Below are 27,422 nucleotides of genomic sequence, written 5' to 3'. Positions count from 1 at the left end.
GGTTTTCCCTTGAAGAGGAAAGGGTGATGCAGTAAAGTAGCGTAAGTATTTCCCTCAGTTTTTGAGAACCAAGGTATCAATCCAGTAGGAGATCACGCTCAAGTCCCATGCACCCACACAAACAAATAAGAACCTCACAACCAACACGAAAAAGGGGTTGTCAATCCCTTCAGGGTCACTTACGAGAGTGAGATCTGATACATATGATAAGATAATATTTTAGGTATTTTTATGATAAAGAGAAATAAAGATGCAAAGTAAAATAAAAGGCAATAGAAATAACTAAGTATTGGAAGATTAATATGATGGAAGATAGACCCGGGGGCCATAGGTTTCACTAGTGGCTTCTCTCAAGAGCATAAGTATTACGGTGGGTAAACGAATTACTGTCGAGCAATTGATAGAACTGAGCATAGTTATGAGAATATCTAGGTATGATCATGTATATAGGCATCATGTCCGAGACAAGTAGACCGAAACCATTCTGCATCTACTACTATTACTCCACACATCGACCGCTATCCAACATGCATCTAGAGTATTAAGTTCAAAAGAACAGAGTAATGCTTTAAGGAAGATGACATGATGTAGAGGGATAAACTCATGCAATATGATATAAACCCCATTTTTATCCTTGATGGCAACAATACAATACGTATCGGTTCCCTTTTTTTCACTAGGATCGAACACCGCAAGATTGAACCCAAAGCTAAGCACTTCTCCCATTGCAAGAAAGATCAATCTAGTAGGCCAAACCAAACTGATAATTTGAACAGACTTGCAAAGATAAACCAATCATACATAAAAGAATTCAGAGGAGAATCAAATATTGTTCATAGATAATCTGGATCATAAACCCACAATTCATCGGATCTCGACAAACACACTGCAAAAGAAGATTACATCGAATAGATCTCTAAGAAAATCGAGGAGAACTTTGTATTGAGATCCAAAGAGAGAGAAGAAGCCATCTAGCTAATAACTATGGACCCGAAGGTCTGAAGTAAACTACTCACACATCACCAGAGAGGCCATGGAGTTGATGTAGAGGCCCTTCGTGATCAATGCCCCCTCCGGTGGAGCTCCGGAAAAGGCCCTGAGATGGGATCTCTCGAGTACAGAAGGTTGCGGCGGTGGAATTAGGTTTTCGTGGTGCTCCTAGATGTTTGGGGGGTATGTGGATATATATAGGAGGAAGAAGTACGTTGGTGGAGCAACAGAGGGCCCACGAGGGTGGACGGCGCGCCCAGGGGGGTAGGCGCGCCCCCTGCCTTGTGCCTTCCTCCCTTGTTTCTTGACGGCCACTCCAAGTCTCCTGGATCACGTTTGTTGAGAAAATCACGTTCCCGAAGGTTTCATTCCGTTTGGACTTCGTTTGATATTCCTTTTCTTTGAAACCCTAAAATAGGCAAAAAAACAGCAATTTGGGTTGGGCCTCCGGTTAGTAGGTTAGTCCCAAAAAAGATATAAAAGTGTAAAATAAAGCCCATTAACATCCAAAATAGATAATATAATAGCATGGAGCAATCAAAAATTATAGATACGTTGGAGACGTATCAGCATCCCCAAGCTTAATTCCTGCTCGTCCTCGAGTAGGTAAATGATAAAAAAGAATAATTTTTGATGTGGAATGCTTTATAACATGTTTCTCAATGTAATTTTTCTTTATTTTGGCATGAATATTCAGATCCATATCATTCAAGATAAAAGTTTAATATCGACGTAAAAATAATAATACTTCAAGCATACTAACTAAGCAATTATGTCTTGTCAAAATAACATGGCCAAAGAGAGTTATCCCTACAAAATCATACAGTCTGGCTATGCTCTATCTTCACCACACAAAATATTTAAATCATGCACAACCCCGATGAAAAGCCAAGCAATTGTTTCATACTTTTGATGTTCACAAACTTTTTCAATCTTCACGCAATACACGAGAGTGAGCCATGGATATAGCACTATGGTGGAATAGAATGGTGGTTGTGGAGAAGACAAAAAGGAGAAGATAGTCTCACATCAACTAGGCATATCAACGGGCTATGGAGATGCCCATTTAATAGATATCAATGTGAGTGCGTAGGGATTGCCATGCAACGGATGCACTAGAGCTATAAGTGTATGAATGCTCAACAAAAGAAACTAAGTGGGTGTGCATCCAACTTGCTTGCTCACGAAGACCTAGAGCATTTTTGAGGAAGCCAATCATTGGAATATACAAGCCAAGTTCTATAATGAAAATTTCCCACTAGTATATGAAAGTGATATCATAGGAGACTCTCTATCATGAAGATCATGGTGCTACTTTGAAGCACAAGTGTGGAAAAAGGATAGTAACATTGTCCCTTCTCTCTTTTTCTCTCATTATTTATTTATTTTTTCTTTGGGCCTCCTTTCTTTTTTCTTTTTTTGGCCTCTTTTCTTTTTTTCGTCTGGAGTCTCATCCCGACTTGTGGGGGAATCATAGTCTCCATCATCCTTTCCTCACTTGGGACAATGCTCTAATAATGATGATCATCACACTTTATTTACTTACAACTCAAGAATTACAACTCGATACTTAGAACAAGATATGACTCTATGTGAATGCCTTCGGCGGTGTACCAGGATGTGCTATGATGCATGAGTGACATGTATGAAAGAATTATGAATGGTGGCTTTGCCACAAATACGATGTCAGCTACATGATCATGCAAGCAATATGACAATGATGAAGCGTGTCATAATAACGGAACGATGGAAAGTTGCATGGCAATATATCTCGGAATGGCTATGGAAATGCCATAATAGGTAGGTATGGTGGCTGTTTTGAGGAAGGTATATGGTGGGTGTATGATACCGGCGAAAAGTGCACGGTATTCGAGAGGCTAGCAATGGTGGAAGGGTGGGAGTGCGTATAATCCATGGACTCAACATTAGTCATAAAGAACTCACATACTTGTTCAAAAATCTACAAGTTATCGAAACAAAGTATTACGCGCATGCTCCTAGGGGGGTAGATTGGTAGGAAAAGACCATCGCTCATCCTCGACCGCCACTCATAAGGAAGACAATCAATAAATAAATCATGCTCCGACTTCATCACATAATGGTTCACCATACTTGCATGCTACCGGAATCACAAACTTTAACACAAGTATTTATCAAATTCACAACTACTCAACTAGCATGACTCTAATATCACCATCTCCATATCTCAAAACAATTATCAAGAATCAAACTTCTCATAGTATTCAATGCACTTGTATGAAAGTTTTTATTATTGCCATGTTGTTCTAAAGGACTCTCAAAATAATATAAGTGAAGCATGAGAGAACAATAGTTTATATAAAACAAAACCACCACCATGCTCTAAAAGATATAAGTGAAGCACTAGAGCAAAAACTATATAACTCAAAGGATATAAGTGAAGCACATAGAGTATTCTAATAAATTCCCAATTGTGTGAGTCTCTCTCAAAAGGTGTGTACAGCAAGGATGATTGTGGTAAACTAGAAAGCAAAGACTCAAATCATACAAGACGCTCCAAGCAAAACACATATCATGTGGTGAATAAAAATATATCTCCAAGTAAAGTTACCGATAGACGAAGACGAAAGAGGGGATGCCTTCCGGGGCATCCCCAAGCTTAGGCTATTTGGTGTCCTTGAATTTTACCTTGGGGTGCCATGGGCATCCCCAAGCTTAGGCTCTTGCCACTCCTTGTTCCATATGTTGGGGAACGTAGTAATTTCAAAAAATTCCTACGCACACGCATGATCATGGTGATGCATAGCAACGAGAGGGGAGAGTGTCGTCCACGTACCCTCGTAGACCATTAAGCGGAAGCGTTATGACAACGCGGTTGATGTAGTCGTACGTCTTCACGATCGACCGATCCTCAGTACCGAACGTACGGCACCTCCTTGTTTAGCACACGTTCAGCTCGGTGACGTCCCACGAACTCACGATCCAGTAGAGCTCGGGCAAGAGTTTCGTCAGCACGACGGCGTGGTGACGATGTTGATGAAGCTACCGCAACAGGTCTTTGCCTAAACACCGCTACAGTATTACCGAGGTGGATTATGGTGGAGGGGGCACCGCACACGGCTGGGAGAGATCTTTGCGATCAACTTGTGTGTCCAGAGGTGCCCCCATGCCCCCGTATATAAAGGAGCAAGGGGGACAGGCGGCCGGCCAGGAGGAGGCGCGCCAGGGAGGAGTCGGAGAAGGGGGAAGGAGGAGGGAGAGAGGAAGGAAAGGGGGGCGCCGCCCCCCCTTGTCCAATTCGGACTAGAGGGAGAGGGGGCGCGCGGCCTTCCCTGGCCGCCCCTCCTCTTCTCCACTAAGGCCCATCTTGGCCCATTAAACCCCCGGGGGGTTCCGGTAACCCTCGGTACTCCGGTAAAACCCCGATTTCACCCGGAACACTTTCTATATCCAAATATAGGCTTCCAATATATCAATCTTTATGTCTCGACCATTTCGAGACGCCTCTTCATGTCCGTGATCACATCCGGGACTTTAAACTTCCTTCGGTACATCAAAACACATAAAGTCATAATATAACTGTCATCGAACTTTAAGCGTGCGGACCCTACGGGTTCGAGAACTATGTAGACATGACCGAGACATGTCTCCGGTCAATAACCAATAGCAGAACCTGGATGCTCATATTGGTTCCTACATATTCTACAAAGATTTTTATCGGTCAAACCGCACAACACTATACGTTGTTCTCTTTGTCATCGGTATGTTACTTGCCCGAGATTCGATCGTCGGTATCCAATACCTAGATCAATATCGTTACCGGCAAGTCTCTTTACTCATTTCGTAATACATCACCCCGTAACTAACTCATTAATTATCATGCTTGCAAGGCTTATAGTGATGTGTATTACTGAGAGGGCCCAGAGATACCTCTCCGACAATCGGAGTGACAAATCCTAATCTTGATCTATGCCAACTCAACAAGTACCATCGGAGACACATGTAGAGCACCTTTATAATCACCCAGTTACGTTGTGACGTTTGGTAGAACACAAAGTGTTCCTCCGGTATTCGAGAGTTGCATAATCTCATAGTCATAAGAACATGTATAAGTCATGAAGAAAGCAATAGCAGTAAACAAACGATCAAGTGCTAAGCTAACAGAATGGGTCAAGTTAATCACATCATTCTCCTAATGATGTGATCCCATTGATCAAATAACAACTCATGTCTATGGTTAGGAAACTTAACCATCTTTGATCAATGAGCTAGTCAAGTAGAGGCATACTAGTGACACTATGTTTGTCTATGTATTCACACATGTATTATGTTTCCGATTAGTACAATTCTAGCATGAATAATAAAAATTCATCATGAAATAAGGAAATAAATAATAACTTTATTATTGCCTCTAGGGCATATTTCCTTCAGTCTCCCACTTGCACTAGAGTCAATAATCTAGATTACACAGTAATGATTTTAACACCCATGGAGCCATGGTGCTGATCATGTTTTGCTCGTGGAAGAGGCTTAGTCAATGGGTCTGCAACATTCAAATCCGTATGTATCTTGCAAATCTCTATGTCTCCCACCTGTACTTGATCCTGAATGGAGTTGAAGCGTCTCATGATGTGCTTGGTTACCTTGTGAAATCTGGATTCCTTTGCCAAGGCAATTGCACTAGTATTGTCACAAAAGATTTTCATTGGACCCGATGCACTAGGTATTACACCTAGATCGGATATGAACTCCTTCATCCAGACTCCTTCATTCGCTGCTTCTGAAGCAGTAATGTACTCCGCTTCACATGTAGATCCCGCCACGACGCTCTGTTTTGAACTGCTCCAACTGACAGCTCCACCGTTTAATATAAATACATATCCGGTTTGCGATTTAGAATCGTCTGGATCAGGGTCAAAGTTTGCATCAACGTAGCCATTTACGATGAGCTCTTTGTCACCTCCATAAATGAGAAACATATCCTTGGTCCTTTTCTGGTACTTCAGGATGTTCTTGACCATTGTCTAGTGATCCACTCCTGGATTACTTTGATACCTCCCTGCTAGGCTAATAGCAAGGCACACATCAGGTCTGGTACACAGCATTGCATACATGATAGAGCCTATGGCTGAAGCATAGGGAACACTTTTCATTTTCTCTCTATCTTCTGCAATGGTTGGGCATTGAGTCTTACTAAACTTCACACCTTGTAACACAGGCAAGAACCGTTTCTTACCTTGATCCAGTTTGAACTTCTTCAAAACTTTATCAAGGTATGTGCTTTGTGAAAGTCCAATTAAGCGTCTTGTTCTATCTCTATAGATCTTGATTCCCAATATATAAGCAGCTTCACCGAGGTCTTTCATTGAAAAACTTTTATTCAAGTATCCTTTTATGTTGTCCAGAAATTCTATATCATTTCCAATCAACAATATGTCATCCACATATAATATTAGAAACGTTACGGAGCTCCCACTCACTTACTTGTAAATACAGGCTTCTCCAAAAGTCTGTATAAAACCATATGCTTTGATCACACTATCAAAACGTTTATTCCAACTCCGAGATGCTTGCACCAGTCCATAAATGGATCGCTAGAGCTTGCACACTTTGTTAGCTCCCTTTGGATCGATAAAACCTTCAGGTTGCATCATATGCAACTCTTCTTCCAGAAATCCATTTAGGAATGCAGTCTTTACATCCATTTGCCAAATTCCATAACCATAAAATGCGGCAATTGCTAACATGATTTAGACGTACTTAAGCATCGCTACGGGTGAGAAGGTCTCATCGTAGTCAACTCCTTGAACTTGTCGAAAACCTTTTGCAACAAGTCGAGCTTTGTAGACAGTAACATTACCGTCAGCGTCTGTCTTCTTCTTGAAGATCCATTTGTTCTCGATGGCTTGTCGATCATCGGGCAAGTCAACCAAAGTCCACACTTTGTTCTCATACATGGATCCCATCTCAGAGTTCATGGCCTCAAGCCATTTTGCGGAATCTGGGCTCATCATCGCTTCTTCATAGTTTGTAGGTTCGTCATGGTCAAGTAACCTGACCTCCAGAACTAGATTACCGTACCACTCTGGCGCGGATCTTGCTCTGGTTGACCTACGAGGTTCGGTAGTAACTTGATCTGAAGTTTCATGATCATCATCATTAGCTTCCTCACTAATTGGTGTAGATGTCACAGGAACTGGTTTCTGTGATGAACTACTTTCCAATAAGGGAGCAGGTACAGTTACCTCATCAAGTTCTACTTTCCTCCCACTCACTTCTTTCGAGAGAAACTCCTTCTCTAGAAAGGATCCATTCTTAGTAACGAATATCTTGCCTTCGGATCTGTGATAGAAGGTGTACCCAATAGTTTCCTTTGGATATCCTATGAAGACACATTTCTCTGATTTGGGTTCGAGCTTAACAAGTTGAAGTTTTTTCACATAAGCATCGCAGCCCCAAACTTTAAGAAACGCCAACTTTGGTTTCTTGCCAAACCATAGTTCATAAGGTGTCGTCTCAACGAATTTTGATGGTGCCCTATTTAACGTGAATGCAGCCGTCTCTAAAGCATAACCCCAAAATGATAGCGGTAAATCAGTAAGAGACATCATAGATCACACCATATCTAGTAAAGTATGATTATGACATTCAGACACACCATTACGCTATGGTGTTCCGGGTGGCATGAGTTGCGAAACTATTCTGCATTGTTTCAAATGTAGGCCAAACTCGTAACTCAAATATTCCCCTCCACGATCAGATCGCAGAAACTTTATTTTCTTATTATGATGATTTTCCACTTCACTCTGAAATTCTTTGAACTTTTCAAATGTTTCAGACTTATGTTTCATAAAGTAGATATACCCATATCTGCTCAAATCATCTGTGAAGGTGAAAATAACGATACCCGCCGCGAGCCTCAATATTCATCGAACCACATACATCAGTATGTATGATTTCCAACAAATCTGTTGCTCGCTCCATAGTTCTGGAGAAAGGCGTTTTAGTCATCTTGCCCATAAGGCATGGTTCGCAAGTACCAAGTGATTCCAAAAGTCCATCAATATGGAGTTTGTTCATGCGCTTTATACCAATATGACCCAAACGGCAGTGCCACAAATAAGTTGCACTATCATTATCAACTCTGCATCTTTTGGCTTCAACATTATGAATATGTGTATCACTACTATCGAGATTCAACAAGAATAGACCACTCTTTAAGGGTGCATCACCATAAAAGATATTACTCCTATAAATAGAACAACCATTATTCTCAGATTTAAATGAAGAACTGCCTCGCACCAAATAACAATTATTTAGGTCTAAAACTAATCCCAAAGGTAGATGTAGAGGTAGCGTGCCGACGGCGATCACATCGACTTTGGAACCATTTCCCACGCGCATCGTCACCTCGTCCTTAGCCAGTCTTCGCTTAATCTGTAGTCCCTGTTTCGAGTTGCAAATATTAGCAACAGAACCAGTATCAAATACCCAGTTGCTACTGCGAGCTCTGGTAAGGTACACATCAATAACATGAATATCACATATACCTTTGTTCACTTTGCCATCCTTCTTATCCGCCAAATACTTGGGGCAGTTCCACTTCCAGTGACCAATCTGTTTGCAGTAGAAGCACTCAGTCTCAGGCTTAGGTACAGACTTGAGTTTCTTCTCCTGAGCAGCAACTTGTTTGCCGTTCTTCTTGAGGTTCTCCTTCTTCTTACCTTTGCCCTTTTTCTTGAAACTGGTGGTCTTATTGACCATCAACACTTGATGCTCCTTCTTGATTTCTACCTCCGCAGCCTTTAGCATCGCGAAGAGCTCGGGAATAGTCTTATTCATCCCTTACATATTATATTTCATCATGAAGCTTTTGTAGATTGGTGGCAGTGATTGAAGAACTCTGTCAATGACACTATCAACGAGAAGATTAACTCCCAGTTGAGTCAAGTGATTATGATACCCAGACATTTTGAGTATATGCTCACTGACCTAACTATTCTCCTTCATCTTGCAGCTATTGAACTTATTGGAGACTTCATATCTCTCAATCCGGGCATTTGCTTGAAATATTAACTTCAACTCCTGGAACATCTCATATGCTCCATGACGTTCAAAACATCGTTGAAGTCCCGGTTCTAAGCCGTAAAGCATGGCACACTAAACTATCGAGTAGTCATCAGCTTTACTCTGCCAAACGTTCTTAACATTGTCAGCAGCATCTGCAGCAGGCCTGGCACCCAGCGGTGCTTCTAGGATGTAATTCTTCTGTGCAGCAATGAGGATAATACTCAAGTTACGGACCTAGTCCATGTAATTGCTACCATCATCTTTCAACTTTGCTTTCTCAAGGAACGCATTAAAATTCAACGGAACAACAGCACGGGCCATCTATCTACAACAACATAGATAAGCAAAATACTATCAGGTACTAAGTGCGTGATAAATTTAAGTTCAATTAATCATATTACTTAAGAACTCCCACTTAGATAGACATCCCTCTAATCATTTAAGTGATCACGTGATCCATGTCAACTAACCCATAATCGATCATCACGTGAAATGGAGTAGTTTTCAATGGTGAACATCACTATGTTGATCATATCTATTATATGATTCACGCTCAACCTTTCGGTCTCAGCGTTCCAAGGCCATGTCTGCATATGCTAGGCTCGTCAAGTTTAACCTGAGTATTCTGCGTGTGCAAAACTGGCTTGCACCCGTTGTAGATGGACGTAGAGCTTATCACACCCGATCATCACGTGGTGTCTCGGCACGACGAACTTTGGCAACGGTGCATACTCAGGGAGAACACTTTTATCTTGGAATTTAGTGAGAGATCATCTTATAATGCTACCGTCAAACAAAAGCAGAATAATATGCATAAAGGATAAACATCACATGCAATCAATATAAGTGATATGATATGGCCATCATCATCTTGTGCTTGTGATCTCCATCTCCGAAGCATCGTCATGATCACCATCATCACCGGCGCGACACCTTGATCTCCATCGTAGCATCGTTGTCGTCTCGCCAACTATTGCTTCTACGACTATCGCTACCGCTTAGTGACAAAGTAAAGCAATTATAGGCGATTGCATTGCATACAATAAAGCGACAACCATATGGCTCCTGCCAGTTGCCGATAACTCCATTACAAAACATGATCATCTCATACAATAAATATAGCATCATGTCTTGACCATATCACATCACAACATGCCCTACAAAAACAAGTTAGACGTCCTCTACTTTGTTGTTGCATGTTTTACGTGGCTGCTACGGGCTGAGCAAGAACCGTTCTTACCTACGCATCAAAAGCACAACAATAGTTCGTCAAGTTGGTGTTGTTTTAACCTTCTCAAGGACCGGGCGTAGCCACACTCGGTTTAACTAAAGTTGGAGAAACTGACACCCGCCAACCACCTGTGTGCAAAGCACGTCAGTAGAACCAGTCTCGCGTAAGCGTACGCGTAATGTCGGTCCGTGCCGCTTCATCCAACAATACTGCCGAACCAAATTATGACATGCTGGTAAGCAGTATGACTTGTATCGCCCACAACTCACTTGTGTTCTACTTGTGTAAATAACATCAACGCATAAAACCTGTCTCGGATGCCACTGTTGGGGAACGTAGTAATTTCAAAAAAATTCCTACGCACACGCAGGATCATGGTGATGCATAGCAATGAGAGGGGAGAGTGTCGTCCACATACCCTCGTAGACCGTTAAGTGGAAGCTTTATGACAACGCGGTTGATGTAGCCATACATCTTCATGATCGACCGATCCTCAGTACCGAATGTACAGCACCTCCGCGTTCAGCACACATTCAGCTTAGTGACGTCCCGCGAACTCACGATCTAGTAGAGCTCAAGGAAGAGTTTCGTCAGCACGACGGCGTGGTGACGATGTTGATGAAGCTACCGCAGCAGGGCTTTGCCTAAACACCGCTACAGTATTACCGAGGTAGATTATGGTGGAGGGGGGCACCGCACACGGCTGGGAGAGATCTTTGCGATCAAATTGTGTGTCTAGAGGTGCCCCCCGCCCCCGTATATAAAGGAGCAAGGGGGAGAGGCGGCCGGCCAGGAGGAGGCACGCCAGGGAGGAGTCCTACTCCCTCCTTTCCTAGTTGGAGTAGGAGAAGGGGGAAGGAGGAGGGAGAGAGGAAGGAAAGGGGGGCTGTCGGTGTCAAAACCGGCAGATCTCGGGTAGGGGGTCCTGAACTGTGCGTCTACGCCGGATGGTAACAGGAGGCAAGGGACACGATATTTTACCCAGGCGGGCCCTCTTGATGGAGGTAAAACCCTACGTCCTGCTTGATTAATATTGATGATATGGGTGTTACAAGAGTAGATCTACCACGAGATCAGAGAGGCTAAACCCTAGAAGCTAGCCTATGGTATGATTGTATGTTATGGTTGTTGTCCTACGGACTAAAACCCTTCGGTTTATATAGACACCGGAGAGGGTTAGGGTTACACAAGGTCAATTACAAAGGAGGAGATATCCATATACATATTGCCTAGCTTGCCTTCCACGCCAAGTAGAGTCCCATCCGGACACGAGACGAAGTCTTCAATCTTGTATCTTCACAGTCTAACAGTCCGGCCAGTGGAGATAGTCCGGCTGTCCGGAGACCCCCTAATCTAGGACTCCCTCAGTAGCCCCTGAACCAGGCTTCAATGACGATGAGTCCGGCGCGCAGTATTGTCTTCGGCACTGCAAGGCGGGTTCCTTCTCCGAATACATCACAAGAGAATTTGAATACGAGGATAGTGTCCGACCCTACAAAATAAGTTCCACATTCCACCGTAGAGAGAATAATATTTCCGCAGATCTAATTTGCTGGCTTGTTTTGGCAACACGACATTACGTCATGGCCCGGTGATTATTCGAACCGTTTCTTTTAACAAGCCCCGCACATAATGCGAGGCAGTTTTTCGACACGTCTTGTCAAAGCAGAGATTGTGTCCCCTTATTACGGGATTCTCATCAATACGGGCGTGGGTAACCCAACCGCGCCATCAATTGCGGCGCTTGGGGGATAAGCGAGTTTTACCAGGCAAGTGGGGATGCTTAATTTTGTCCGCCCATATAAAGGGATAAGGATTCACCTTTCTATCCACGCCTTCTTCCTCCTCTGCTCATCTGCTCCCGCACACTCGAGCTCTAGCGCCCAAGCTCTCACTTCCATCTCAACCTTCTCCAACCATGTCCGGAGCGGGAGGCAAGTGGATGTTCTCCTCCGTCACGGAGGGAGACGTCAAGAAACTGAGGAGAGCCGGATACCTGCCCAACGACATCGCGCACCGGCTCCCAAATGAGGGGCAGCTCATCCCCACCCCCAGGCCCCATGAGAGGGTGGTATTCCTCACCCATTTCCTCCACGGACTGGGATTCCCTCTCCATCCCTTCGTCCGGGGGCTCATGTTTTATTACGGCCTGGATTTCCATGATCTGGCCCCGAACTTCATCCTCAACATCTCGGCGTTTATCGTCGTGTGCGAGGCCTTCCTCCGCATCAAGCCCCACTTCGGCTTATGGCTGAAGACCTTCAATGTCAAGCCGAAGGTAGTGAGCGGCCGCCAGGCGGAGTGCGGAGGCGCCATGGTGGGCAAGATGCCCAACATAACATGGCTCGAGGTCTCCTTTGTGGATACCGTAAAGGGGTGGCAATCGGGGTGGTTCTATATCACCGAGCCGCGCCACCCCGCATGGGTAGCGGCTCCCAAGTTCCGATCTGGCATCCCCATGCGGCTCACCTCCTGGAAAGAGAAGGGCCTGTCCTGGGGTAATTCAAAAGAGCTGACCGGACTCCAGACATGTATTCAAAACATGGTGGACAAGAAGCTCAAGCTCGTCAACATAGTCCAGGTTATGCTCATCCGCCGGATACTCCCATGCCAACAACGGGAGTTCACCTTGTGGGAGCTCAACCCGGCGCAGCACCGAACTCTGAACAGGCTCTTCGACACGACTCATGAAGATGCCTGGAGGGTGATGTTCAAGGGCGCCGTGGTCCCTCCCCCCATTACTGAGGATCGCGGATTCAGCGCGAAGCGCCAAGCCAGTGCGGTAAGCTGTTTTACCTTTCACAGGATACTTGTTTTCTATATAGATTGACTCTATGCGGGATCTAAACTCCCATGCCTTTGACAGGACTGGCAGAAGATGGCCGGACAGATCGACTATCCAGCTCCTTTGCCCGAAGGCCCCGCAGACGCCCTTCTTGCGAAGATGTTGACTCCGGCCCCTTATAAGGTGCCGGAGAAGACCAAGAAGGCCAAGGGAGCTCAAAAGAGTTCCCGATGCCAGGCGTCATCAGACTCACCGTCCGATGACTCTGCGGCGCTCTCTTCCCCTGAAGACGAGGAAGAGGAAGAAGAAGCTCCCCCACCGACTGGGGGAGACAAGAAAAGGAAGGCCGCCCCAACTGGGGAGGCCGGGGGGTCCAAGAAGGGAAGGACTCTCCTTCCGGACAGCTCCACCGCCGCCGACGAAAGCGAAGACGAGTGGTTGCCCAGGGCCAAGCCCCCAGGGAGGTCGTAAGTATTCGGATACCAAAGTTACCCATAGGATTCCTTTGTCGCACTTACTTTTCCTAACGTCGAACACAATTGTGCAGGCCGCCCCGAGCCAATATCGAGGTATCATCGGACGGCTCCCTGGGCTCGTCGGACATGGATAGTGATCCAGTCCCGACCGCCACCTCCCCTCATCCAGCCGACGACACCGAGGTGTTGTCTCAAGAGGCACCGGATCGAGGGGGGACAGTCCCGGAGGCGCCTCAAGGCGACCTTCCGGACTCCGGGAGCCGAGGGGACGGGGTCCCCGAGAGCTTCGAGTTCAGCCCTCAGCCGAACACCGCGCCGGATCCTCCAACGGTTCCGGACTCGGGCAGGCGGTCCCCTTCTAAGAGGGGCAAAACGCCAGTGCCAGTGACCTCCGCCCATCCGGAGGCATCGGACAGCCTGCTGGAAGCGCTTCGCAGCGCTTCCATCAACGAGGAGCACCGCACCATCATGAGTGCGCTGATCCAGAAGGTTCAGTCCGCCAAGAGCGGATTGACTGAAGCTTGTGCCAGCCTTCTAACAGGCTTCGAGGTAAGTGTGTTAAAATGTAGTAGAAGTATTACCGCATAGACAGTAGCCCCTGATACTTTGTTCGGTGTTCACAAAGAAAAGCCAAACAGAGGATCAAATAATATCGCAGGAGTCTAATATAAGTGTGTCAATATGCATATGCAGGCTTCTCTGCTGGCATCCGCCGCACTAACTGCGGAGGTCGCCGTACTGAAGCAGGACCTTGATGGGTCCAAGAAAGAGCTCGGCCTTGCCAAGAGGCAGCTCGAGGAGAACGAGGGTGAGTAATACCCCATCTATAGATATGTATATATATATATAAGGACGCGATTGCAAAATGACAGGATCATTGTATGTTTTGCCAGGGGCCACGACCGAGGTGGCGACCTTGAAGCAAGCGCTGACCAAGGCCGAAGATACAGCGGCCAAGGAGCGCACCGAGCGAGAGAGGCACGAGGCTCAGGTGGGCAAGGTGCAGCAAGAGCTCCAGGCTCTCATGACGAAGCACGAGGCGTTGGAGCTTGACTTGAAGACGCAAGAGTCTGAGCTTGCCGCGGCCCATGAGAGCGCGAAGAGTGCCAAGGCCGAGGCCCAGAAGGCCCTTCAGGAGATCGACGCGATGAAGAAGATAGTGGCGGGTAAGGCTTTCTATATGCAAATCAAGCATGTAAAAGTGAATTGTCGATTACTTACCCGAATCCGAAGCTCTTCAGGAGCATTCGTAGATTTGCCCCGCAGTGTGTCTGATGCCGCACAATTTTACCAGGCCGAGGACGGAAGCTCGATGGAGAAGTTGTTCTGGTCTCAGTATGCTGAGGCCGAACATCTGGTGCCAATGAGCGACCAGGTGAAGCAGATGGTCGAGCTACATAAGGCGGTCGATCATGCCATGAAGGGCTTCATAGTCCGGTTGTGGCCTGGCGACGCCCTTCCGAACAGCTTCTTTGGCCTGGTGAAGCGGCTTGTGGATGCCTGCCCATGGCTGAGGTCGTCAAGCGATCCGTCTGCATTGAAGGTGCACGTCGGGCTTTCGCCCGTGTAAAAATGCAGTGGGTCAAGCTAGGCGCCGTGAAGCTGATCAAGGAGGGGCCGCCGGAGGGCAAGGAGCACCGCCACTCCGAGATGTACTACGAGCGTGTTCTGCCGGGTGCCCGTCTTATCGCGGATGAGTGTTCACAAAATGTAATATTTGAATGAGACTTGCTCGTTTTGTCCTGTATGTATGAAAACTTGTATCGTACTCGCTATGCAACGCTTGTTAGAATTTAAAATATTACCTTCTATTTGGTTGTTTATCCAATCTGAGAGATGGCTAGTCCTCGGCTTCTGCCCCCATGCCACGAGTGCTGGGGTGTTCGGGATAAACCTGAGCACTCTTGTTCCCATGTTTGGGTCCTTCGAGGGAGGTGCTCAGCACAACGAACAAGGCAACCGGACTAATAATGCTTTATCACTCTCACTTAGCCATAGAATTCTATAATTTTAAATTTCGGCGAAGCCCCTGGTATTCGGAAGGCCGAATTTGGGGCGCGATACATGCCTGTAAGCCGGACAGAGCCAGCCCCTCGCCCTAAGCGGCATAAGTCTTTAGGGACTCGAAAAACCTCGCCGAACAGCGACCAGTCTCTCGCCTTATCATGACAGTCAGTTTTAGCTTTCTCTACTAAGGTGCTTAGCCCGGCAGAACCGGGGCACAATCACAGTAGTTCTCCTAGTGCTACCTTAGCCGATAGAGCGGAACGTAAGGTACCAAAACATAGGAGCCGGGTAAACCCAACATTTGACCAAAGACATGATTCGGAGCTGATGCATATAATGCTATAAGTTCGGGGTGCCGCACTTGTGAAAGTGTTCGGACTTTTCACACCGCATTGTGGGGTATGTGAGCCCCTGGTGTGTTGGCCGTACCAGAGTGTACGGTTGCAAGGCGTCATTAATGAACACACACACACACATATATATATATATATATAAAACAAGAATGCAATAATAGCTGTAATGTCATGCATTGTTTATTGAAAATTGCGTTAAAGCAGAGTAATACAGATAGTGTGATAAGCAAAAGAGTAGGACTATGTCCCTTCCAAGGGCGAGCTGAGGAATGATCTAAAATCTTTAATCAAACTGGGAATTCCGTTGTATAACATAGATGTCTGCCTCCTTGGTTGATGTATCATGTGTTCGGCAATAGAGCTGCCAGACCGTGTTTCCAGAGATGAAAGTCCTGAAAGAAAAAAGAAAAATAACCAAATGGGAAGCCCCTAGTGCGGTTTAGGCCGCGTTTTGGGGCGTGCCGCAGTTGTGCCCCCCCTCCCCACCTGTGCCCATGGTATTTTTAATGCGTAATTATGTACGCGCGGCACGAATATCGCCGTTGGGCTGGGATTGGGGTGGCCGCCGTATTGCTACGAGAGCTCAGATCGCGCCAGGCGGTCTATTTGCCAATTGCCCTGGGCGTGCTTGAAGGTGTCCGAGCTTTGAAACGCCGAACTGGTAGATTGCCTTGAGAGGCTGCTTTGTGCTTCTGCTGCAAGGGTCGCGGTGTGCTCCTATGTTCAGAGAGAGCGCTCTGTGTTTCCATTGACTGTAATAACTCCTTGAGGTCCTGGCATCTTGAGCTTGAGGTATGCATAATGCGGTACCACATTGAATCTAGCAAATGCGGTTCGTCCGAGCAGCGCGTGATAACCACTGCGGAACGGGACTATATCGAAGATTAATTCTTCGCTACGGAAGTTATCCGGGGATCCGAAGACCACTTCTAGTGTAATTGAGCCTGTGCAATGGGCCTCTACGCCTGGAATGACGCCCGTAAAGGTCGTTTTTGTGGGTTTGATCCTTGAGGGGTCTATACCCATTTTGCGCACTGTGTCCTGATAAAGCAGGTTCAGGCTGCTGCCGCCGTCCATAAGGACTCGAGTGAGGTGAAATCCGTCGATGATTGGGTCTAGGACCAGTGCGGCGAATCTGCCATGACGGATACTAGTGGGGTGGTCCCTGCGATCGAAGGTGATCGGACAGGAGGACCAAGGGTTGAACTTTGGGGCGACTGGCTCCAACGTATATACGTCCCTGAGCACATGCTTCCGCTCCCTCTTGGGGATGTGGGTTCGTGTTCGTCTCCTACATCATCGTCCATACCGTCGATGTCTTCGGAGTCGAAGTCGAGCATGTCGGTTAAATCATCGACAGTGGCTACGAAGTGGGTGGTGGGTGGGTGTCAAATTTCTTCATCTTCGGCATCCCAATCCTGTTGGCCATAATCCGGCCAGGGCTCTCCTGACAAAGAGAGAGTCCTTAGTGAATTCAGAATGTCGCTGAGGGGCGAGTGCCGAAAGATATTCGCGGTGGTGAATTGCATGATCGGCGCCCAATCGGATTCGATTGGCAGGGGCGCGGACGGTTCGGAGTCCGGGATAAAGTCCGGCACCTTGGAGTCACGGGCTGCGCAGAGGTTTATGCTGGTGTTTGGCTCGATCACCGTCGAGACTGCAGCCCCTGAGGTGGTGTCTAGCCACCCATCCTCGATTGGCGCAGTTTGCTCTGAGCTAAGGGTCGGAGCAGATGTGGGCGCGGCCTCTCGAGTACTGTTCGGAGGCAGAGCTAGGTCATACCCATCGCGACACGGGGGCGCGCCCGGCTGTGGCTCGAATCCGTCGAAGATCAAGTCTCCGCGGATGTCGGCCGTGTAGTTCAAACTTCCAAATCTGACCTGATGGCCAGGGGCGTAGCTTTCAATCTGCTCCAAATGGCCAAGCGAATTAGCCCGCAGTGCAAAGCCGCCGAATACGAAGATCTGTCCGGGGGAAAAGTCTCACCCTAGACCGCATCGCTATCGATGATAATAGGAGCCATCAAGCCTAACGGCGACAACACAAATGAACTCTCAATGAAAGCACCAATGTCGGTGTCAAAACCGGCGGATCTCGGGTAGGGGGTCCTGAACTGTGCGTCTAGGCCGGATGGTAACAGGAGGCAAGGGACACGATGTTTTACCCAGGTTCGGGCCCTCTTGATGGAGGTAAAACCCTACGTCCCGCTTGATTAATATTGATGATATGGGTGTTACAAGAGTAGATCTACCACGAGATCAGAGAGGCTAAACCCTAGAAGCTAGCCTATGGTATGATTGTATGTTATGGTTGTTGTCCTACGGACTAAAACCCTTCGGTTTATATACACACCGGAGAGGGTTAGGGTTACACAAGGTCGGTTACAAAGGAGGAGATATCCATATACGTATTGCCTAGCTTGCCTTCCACGCCAAGTAGAGTCCCATCCGGACACGAGACGAAGTCTTCAATCTTGTATCTTCACAGTCTAACAGTCCGGCCAATGGAGATAGTCCGGCTGTCCGGAGACCCCCTAATCCAGGACTCCCTCAGGGGCGCCCCCCCTCCTTGTCCAATTTGGACTAGAGGGATAGGGGCGCGCGGCCTGCCCTGGCTGCCCCTCCTCTTCTCCACCAAGGCCCATCTTGGCCCATTAAACCCCCGGGGGCGGGGGGTTTGGTAACCCCCGGTACTCCGGTAAAATCCCGATTTCACCCGGAACACTTCCGGTATCCAAATATAGGCTTCCAATATATCAATCTTTATGTATCTACCATTTCGAGACTCCTCGTCATGTCCATGATCACATCCGAGACTCCGAACTTCCTTCGGTACATCAAAACACATAAACTCATAATATAATCGTCATCGAACTTTAAGTGTGCAGACCCTACGGGTTCGAGAACTATGTAGACATGACCAAGACATGTCTCCGGTCAATAACCAATAGCGGAACCTGGACGCTCATATTGGTTCCTACATATTCTATGAAGATCTTTATCGGTCAAACCGCACAACACTATACGTTGTTCTCTTTGTCATCGGTATGTTACTTGCCCGAGATTCGATCGTCTATATCCAATACCTAGTTCAATCTCGTTACCGACAAGTCTCTTTACTCGTTCCATAATACATCACCCCATAACTAACTCATTAGTTATCATGCTTGCAAGGCTTATAGTGATGTGTATTACCGAGAGGGCCCAGAGATACCTCCCTGACAATCAGAGTGACAAATCCTAATCTTGATCTATGCCAACTCAACAAGTACCATCGGAGACACTTGTAGAGCACCTTTATAATCACCCAGTTACGTTGTGACGTTTGGTAGCACACAAAGTGTTCCTCCGGTATTCGGGAGTTGCATAATCTCATAGTCATAAGAACATGTATCAGTCATGAAGAAAGCAATAGCAGTAAACAAACGATCAAGTGCTAAGCTAACGGAATGGGTCAAGTCAGTCACATCATTCTCCTAATGATGTGATCTCATTGATCAAATAACAACTCATGTCTATGGTTAGGAAACTTAACCGTCTTTGATCAATGAGCTAGTCAAGTAGAGGCGTACTAGTGACACTATGTTTGTCTATGTATTCACACATGTATTATGTTTCCAGTTAATACAATTCTAGCATGAATAATAAACATTTATCATGAAATAAGGAAATAAATAATAACTTTATTATTGCCTCTAGGGCATATTTCCTTCACCATAATCCATCAAATCTTCAGCCAAAACTTGAAAACTTCACAACACAAAACTCAAAATAGAAAATCTCGTGAGCCCCGTTAGCGAAAGAAAACAAAACACCACTTCAAGGTACTGTAATGAACTCATTCTTTATTTATATTGGTTAGATTAATTTCTCAGTCCCTCTAGTCGGGTGGGCGCCGGCCGGCCGGATCCCCCTGAAAACCGTACGTCCGGGTCTCCCCGCATGCGGCTCACGCCATTTGAGGTGGCCCATTAAACCTGCTGTATTCCAACTTATCTACTCCCTCCGTTCCAAATTACTTGTCTTAGATTTGTCTAGATACAGAGGTATCTAGCACTAAAATGAGTCTAGAATCATCCGTATCTAGACAAATCCAAGACAAGTAATTCGGAACGGAGGGAGTATGGTTTATAAACTCTTTTACTAGCCATAGATTCATCAAAATAAGCAGTCAACACAAGAAAAATAGAATCTGTCAAAAACAAAACAGTCTGTAGTAATCTGTAGCTAACGCAAGTTCTGGAACCCCAAAAATTCTAAAATAAATTGCCGGACATGAGGAATTTATCTACTCCCTCCGTTCTTTGATATAAGGTGTATAGATTTTTGAGGAAAAACCCAAAATATAAGGTGTATTGAGTTGCACCACTCGTATGGATAATTTTTTTGGGGATTCGATTACATTTCCTTATATTAGGCAAGCTTCTTTATTTTCTCATGCCAATTAGTCAGGTGTAATCTTGCCCAAAACTTGTGAAATTTTCCCTCCACATGTGTTCTTCAATTTTTGTGCCAAAAACTATACACCCTATATTTAGGAACGGAGGGAGTATTAATCATCTGCAAAAATAATTAACTAAATAGAACCTTTAAAATAAAAATGGCAGCAATTCTCGTGAGCGCTAAAGTTTCTGTTTTTTACAGCAAGATCAAGAGGACTTTCCCCAAGTCTTCCCAACGGTTCTACTTGGCAAAAACAGTAATTAAACACAAAAAACACAACCAAAACAGAGGCTAGATAAATTATTTATTACTAAACAGGAGAAAAAAGAAAGGAATAAAAATAAAATTGGGTTGCCTCCCAACAAGCGCTATCGTTTAACGCCCCTAGCTAGGCATAAAAGTGAAGATAGATCTAGGTATTGCCATAATAATAGGATAGATCACGAAAACTCACTGCATATTCTCTACGTTCAGCAGCAAGTTTTCTTTGAGGCAAGCAAAAGTAATCAAAAGGGCTAAATTTAATGGGACAGAAGTCCCCAAGATCAATTTTGGGAGGTATAGGTTCCTCCTTTGGCCCTTCATATTGCACAACCAATTAATCATTATAAGCGTTCTTTTGACAAAACTTCGTGAGCCTGTACTCGGGAGAATATCCTAGCTCATTATTTCGGATAGCAAAATCATTATTAAGTTCGGAAATTCTATCAACTAGAACATGGGGAGGAACCTTTTTCCTAAGGTTCTCATTAAAAGCAACATAGTCTAGAGATTGAAAACGCATTATTTCCTCTTGATCAAAGAGGATTGCCTCTATGGGAGGACGGCCAACATCCACCCTATAGTGCGCAAAGATTTCTTTGGCCTCTCTTAATATAAATCTGAATTCATGAGCCAAAAAGATAGTAGCGGCACGCTTAACAGAAGAATGCTCAATATTAGAAAATTCTAGGAAAATTCTTTGTATGCAAGGATGCATGTGCATAAATTGCCTTTCAAGTTCAACTACAAGCATGGCGATAGCGTCCGCAAGACTACTAGTTCTATGAAGAATAGAACTGCCCATAGAAGGCAAAGCACCGGCACAAGTAAAGAAATCTTGGATAACTCCCTTCCCGGTAATATTACTGCTACCAATCCGAAACTTTTTAGTGTGTAAAATAGTAGGATTTTCAAGAGGGTCATCAATAGCATCAAAATTTTCCATATTATTATCCTTATCAACGATAACCTCCCCAGTTTCAGACATGATGGCAACAAATTGCAAAAAGAACGAGCACCCAGAAGGCAGGGAGAAACAAGAGGCGAACGGAAAGAGAGGGAGAGAGGAGAAGAGGGCGAATAAAACGGCAAGGGTGAAGTGGGGCAGAGGAAAACGAGAGGCAAATGGAAAATAATGTAATGCGAGGGATAAGAGTTTGTGATGGGTACTTGGTATGTCTTGACTTGACTTGACTTGGCGCGAATCTCCCCGGCAACGGCGCCAGAAATCCTTCTTGCTACCTCTTGAGCACTGCGTTGGTTTTCCCTTGAAGAGGAAAAGGTGATGCAGTAAAGTAGCATAAGTATTTCCCTCAGTTTTTGAGAACCAAGGTATCAATCCAGTAGGAGGCCACACATGAGTCCCTCCCACCTACACAAACAAATAAACTCCTCGCAACCAACGCGATAAAGGGGTTGTCAATCCCTTCACGGTCACTTACGAGAGAGAGATCTGATAGATATGATAAGATAATATTTTTGGTATTTTTATGATAAAGAGAAATAAAGATGCAAGTAAAATAAATGGCAAAGGAAATAACTAAGTATTGGAAGATTAATATGATGGAAAATAGACCCGGGGGCCATAGGTTTCACTAGTGGCTTCTCTCGAGAGCATAAGTATTACGGTGGGTAAACGAATTACCGTCGAGCAATTGATAGAATTGAGCCTAGTTATGAGAATATCTAGGTATGATCATGTACATAGGCATCACGTCTGAGACAAGTAGACCGAAACCATTCTGCATCTACTACTATTACTCCACATGTCGACCGCTATCCAGCATGCATCTAGAGTATTAAGTTCAAGAGAGCAGAGTAATGCTTTAAGGAAGATGACATGATGTAGAGGGATAAACTCATGCAATATGATATAAACCCCATCTTTTTATCCTCGATGGCAACAATACAATACGTATCGGTTCCCTTTCTGTCACTGGGATCGAACACCGCAAGATTGAACCCAAAGCTAAGCACTTCTCCCATTGCAAGAAAGATCAAACTAGTAGGCCAAACCAAACTGATAATTCGAAGAGACTTGCAAAGATAAACCAATCATATATAAAATAATTTAGAGGAAAATCAAATATTGTTCATAGATAATCTGGATCGTAAACCCACAATTCATCAGATCTCGCCAAACACACCGCAAAATAAGATTATATCGAATAGATCTCTAGGAAAATCGAGGAGAACTTTGTATTGAGATCCAAAGAGAGAGAAGAAGCCATCTAGCTAATAACTATGGACCCGAAGGTCTAAAGTAAACTACTCACACATCACCGGAGAGGCCATGGAGTTGATGTAGAGGCCCTCCGTGATCAATGCCCCTTCCGGTGGAGCTCCGGAAAAGGCCCCAAGATGGGATCTCTCGAGTACAGAAGGTTGCGGCGGTGGAATTAGGTTTTCGTGGTGCTCCTGGATGTTTGGGGGGTACGTGGATATATATAGGAGGAAGAAGTACGTCGGTGGAGCAATGAAGGGCCCACGAGAGTGGAGGGTGCGCCCAGGGGGTAGGCACGCCCCTGCCTCGTGCCTTCTTCCCTTGTTTCTTGACGGCCACTCCAAGTCTCCTGGATCACGTTTGTTAAGAAAATCACGTTCCTGAAGGTTTCATTCCGTTTGGACTCTGTTCGATATTCCTTTTCTTCGAAACCCTAAAATAGGCAAAAAAAACAACAATTTGGGTTGGGCCTCTGGTTAGTAGGTTAGTCCCGAAAATGATATAAAAGTGTAAAATAAAGCACATTAACATCCAAAATAGATAATATAATAGCATGGAGCAATCAAAAATTATAGATACGTTGGAGACGTATCAACCACGTCGTGGAAGAGACCATGTGGGGTGACCTCCAGCGGAATAAGACGGAGCGCGTACAGCGGCAGGGCTACGGGTGTGCGTCCGCAAGACCACGAAGATCAAGTGGCACCTCTGGTATTTGTCCTTCCATTTCGCAGAGGAGAAGGAGAGGCTGGTCGTCATGCCGGAGCAGCTGTTCACAATGGTGGAGGGCATGCTCCACGGGGCCACCATGTGCCTTGCCATGAGCCCAAGTGAGTGGACGGTCATCGGCGTGCTACAGCAGGAGGACACAAGGTTCGTCTACGACCTCAAGGATGCCAAACTGTCCTTTGTGTCAGAGTCGTGCTCTCAGGACACCGCCGGTGTGCATTAAACTGAAGTGAATGAACCGGCAGCAGTGCTTCCCATGGACGTTCAACATGGGTAGCCAATTGTTGCTTGTAAACTCCATTCAATAAAAGGGAAACGCTCAGAATTCAGAATCCACCATTACTCTCCCGCGTCTTCGGCCTCGTGCATGCGGCAGGCTTCATGTGTCCTCTCGCCTTCTTCCTTGTCTCTCTTCCTCGTCCGAATGAACGATTTTCCCGTTCCTCCCTAAGAAATGGTGATGCTCCTCGTAATTGAGTCATGGTGCCATTTCCAACGGCCAGCGGTGCCGGAACACCATCCCGCTGCTTTGGGATGGCGAGGCGCTTCTACAGTAACCAGCTGACATCCGCTCCCATGTGGATGGCTTCTATAGATCTCTCTTCTCGGCCACCCCAAGAAGGCGATTTGCTCTTGCTCCGGACTTTTGGCCCGTTCACCAGCGCATCTTGCCGGCTGAGAACGAGGCTCTTACGGCCCCTTTTTTGGAGGAGGAGGTCTGGTTAGCCATTAAGGGTATGAACTCGGCTTCCACCCCGGGCCCGGATGGCCTCCCGGTGAAGTTCTTCCAGACTTTCTAGAATGTTATTAAGCAGGAGGTGATGGCACTCTTCGAGGAGTTCTTTGTGGGCGCCATCGACCTCACCCGCCTGAACTATGGAATCACCACGTTGATACCGAAAGTTCCTGGAGCTTCGGACATTCATCAGTTCCGCCCTATCATGGTTATCAATGTGATCTTCCATATCCTGGCTAAGGGGTACGCCAATAGGGTGTCCCCGCTTGCCGACCGGATCACCCACCCAGACCAAGCGGCGTTCATTTGTGGCCGATATATCCTAGATGGCATCATTGTCCTTAACGAGGTCCTGCGTGAGGTTCACAACAAAAACCTCAAGGAGGTTTTCCTCAAGATCGACTTCCACAAGGCCTATGACATGGTCGGCTGGCCCTTCCGTAGGGAAGTATTGCTCCGGAAGGGATTCGACGACCGGTGGGTTACTAGGGTGATGCAAATGGTTACCTCCAGATGGACTGCTATGAACATTAACGGGGAAATCGATCCCTACTTCCCCACTTCCTGTGTGGTTAGGTCGGGCGACCCATTCTCCCTTTTTTGTTCAACATGGTGGTGGATGCCCTCGCATCCATACTAGATCAGGCCAAAGCTGCTAGACATATCCATGGCCTAGTTCCCCACCTGGTGGGCGGCAAGGGGGTTTCCCTCCTGCAATATGCCGACGACACTATCATCATGGTGGAAGGCTCTGTGACAGACATCACGAACTTGAAATTCCTTCTGCTCTATTTCCAGCAAATGTCGGGCCTCAAAATTAACTTCAACAAGAGCGAGGTGATGGTGCTTGGCTACTTCGCCACGGAACGCTAGAGTATTCCGGACCACCTTAACTGCCAGCTGGGCTCCTTCCCCATGTCTTACCTGGGGACACCCATTAGCAACACTAGGCTGACCGTGGCCGAGCTAAGACCACGGTGAATAAGCTCCAACACCGCATTGAGCCTTGGCGGGGTAGGTGGCTGTCCAAAGCAGCTCGGACAATCCTCATAAATTCATCACTATCTATCCTGCTCCTGTTCATCATGAGCTTCTACAACCTGCTGGAGACATTGCATCATGCGATCGCCAAGATCCAGGTACGTTTGTTATGGGTACGCGAGGGATACAAGCAGGAGTACCATATGGTACGATGGCCGGAAATCTGCAAGCCGCGGGATTAGGGCAGACTGGGGATTATGTCCTCCAAGCGCATGAACATTGCCCCCTATCCCATTGGTTGTGGCGGATCGCTAAGGGAGAGGGCGGCTTGTGGTTGGACATTTGTCGGAGCTGGGGTTCCGGCAGACCCTTGAGGTTCGAACACTGGGGTGCACGCGAAGGTTTTCTCCCTATCGATCCACGCCCTAGCTCTCTAAGATCTCGCAGACGAGCACGACGAACTCTCAACACAGAAAGACACAAGATTTATACTGGTTCGGGCCACCGTTGTGGTGTAATACCCTACTCCAGTGTGGTGGTGGTGGATTGCCTCTTAGGCTAATGATGAACAGTACAAGAGGAAGAATAGCCTCTTGAGGTCGAGGTGTTCTTGCGTTTGGTGAGCTTGTGTGTGTGAGGATCGGAATCAGCTGCCGACTTGTGATGGTGTCGATCTGATGCCCCTCATGGTGGTGGCTAGTTCTACTTATATAGGCCCTGGTCCTCTCCCCAAATATTGAGCGGGAAGGGAGCCAACAACGGCCAATTCGAAAGGGGACAACTAGTACAAGCTATCCTGACAAAAGGTGGTCTTCGCCTACAAAGGCTCTGGTGATGACGCCGTCTTGGGCTCCATGGTGACCTCCATCTTGCCGTCCTTCTGGTCCTGGTCTCGTTGCACCAATAAGGAAACCTTTGCTTGATGCCTCGGTACTCTGCGCCTGTGCTTGCCCCCTTAGCACCAAAGAGGAAACAAGGACGATGCACGCGCTGGCGCCCACCTGGCGCCTGCCTGGTCTCGATCGTCATGGCTCATGTCACGAGGAGCCTCATGAGGTTTGCCTTGCCTTGATCTCTCCGCCCCTCGTGAGCCTGCCTGGCGAGGCCGCTCTTGAGGAGGTCTTGCATCATCCGCCCCGCGAGGCTTGGCCCCTCGCGAGGGTCTTGAATGTCTTGTCGATGAAGATGGGTCGTACGAACCTGCCAGCCCAGCCACGTCGTGGGCCGCAGGCAGGCAAGTCTAGGGACCCCCATTCCTAGAACGCCGACAGTATCCCCCAGGCCCAAGGCGCGCTCAGGCTTGGCTTCAAGGTGAAGCCAAAGGGTCAAGATCGTAGTGCCGCGGCCCCAAAAGCCTACGTCCTCGGTTGCCGTGTGGCGGTTGATTGGACGTGGGCATCTCCGCTTCCCCACGCTGCCTTGGCAACTTCCCGACTTGACAAGTCCCTGCGACATGCAAGGAAAACCATCATTACCTGTGATCGTGGGGGTGTTGGTTGGCCTTCCTCTGCTATAAATGGGGAGGGGGGTAGAGCCCCCATCGTCCTTCTCTTCCATTCTCCCTACTTCTTCCTCCTCTGCTCCTCTGCTAGCAGCCACTTCAATGGCGTCGATCCGCAGGTTTTCAGCTGAGGAAAGGGGGGTGGTTCCCCTTGACGTGCCGGCGCTGCTTCCACCGAAGAAGAGATCGGTCCACCGCCGCGACGCCAAGGAGATGTAGGTGGTGACGAGACCTTGGTGCGAGCGGCCTCCTCCTGGGTATCCATTGCCCTTGTATGCCAAGCCGGGGGCTCGGGAGGAAGGAACGACGAGCATCAGCACGCGGGCCGCAACCAAGGTCAATGCGCCGCGACGTCAAGTGACGTCGCTCCTGGAGTTCATGCCTCGGACTCTTCACGCGAGTTCGTGCTGTGGGCGGCGATGCCCCCAAGCTCCTAGATCCGCTTCCCGCGCTTCTTCTCCGACGTGCTGCCACCGAGGGACCTCTCGAGCTCTGGTTGCAGCATGCCGACTGCGACACCCCGGCGACCGGAGCTGAGGTTGAAGCAGTCTCCATTGGCAAGATCTTCATGACCTACGGCTGGGGCGAGGTCGCGCGGGTTTGCCGTGCGGAGGGCGCCCTCGCGATCCACCTCGAGTACAACGGCGCCTCCATGAT

The 27,422-nt window shown here is 47.0% G+C and overlaps 1 pseudogene; it reads left to right on the top strand.

Annotated features, from left to right (window-relative positions):
• Positions 1-23,770, top strand: part of LOC147974819 (aspartic proteinase nepenthesin-2-like) — a 54,587-nt pseudogene extending 30,817 nt beyond the window's left edge.
• The last annotated feature ends 3,652 nt before the right edge of the window (positions 23,771-27,422 follow it).

The sequence above is a fragment of the Triticum urartu genome, chromosome 4A (assembly GCF_056163025.1).
Source record: "Triticum urartu cultivar PI428250 chromosome 4A, HENAU_Tu73, whole genome shotgun sequence".
In the NCBI taxonomy this organism is placed as follows: domain Eukaryota; kingdom Viridiplantae; phylum Streptophyta; class Magnoliopsida; order Poales; family Poaceae; genus Triticum; species Triticum urartu.
This window is presented reverse-complemented; position numbering and strand designations above follow the sequence as displayed.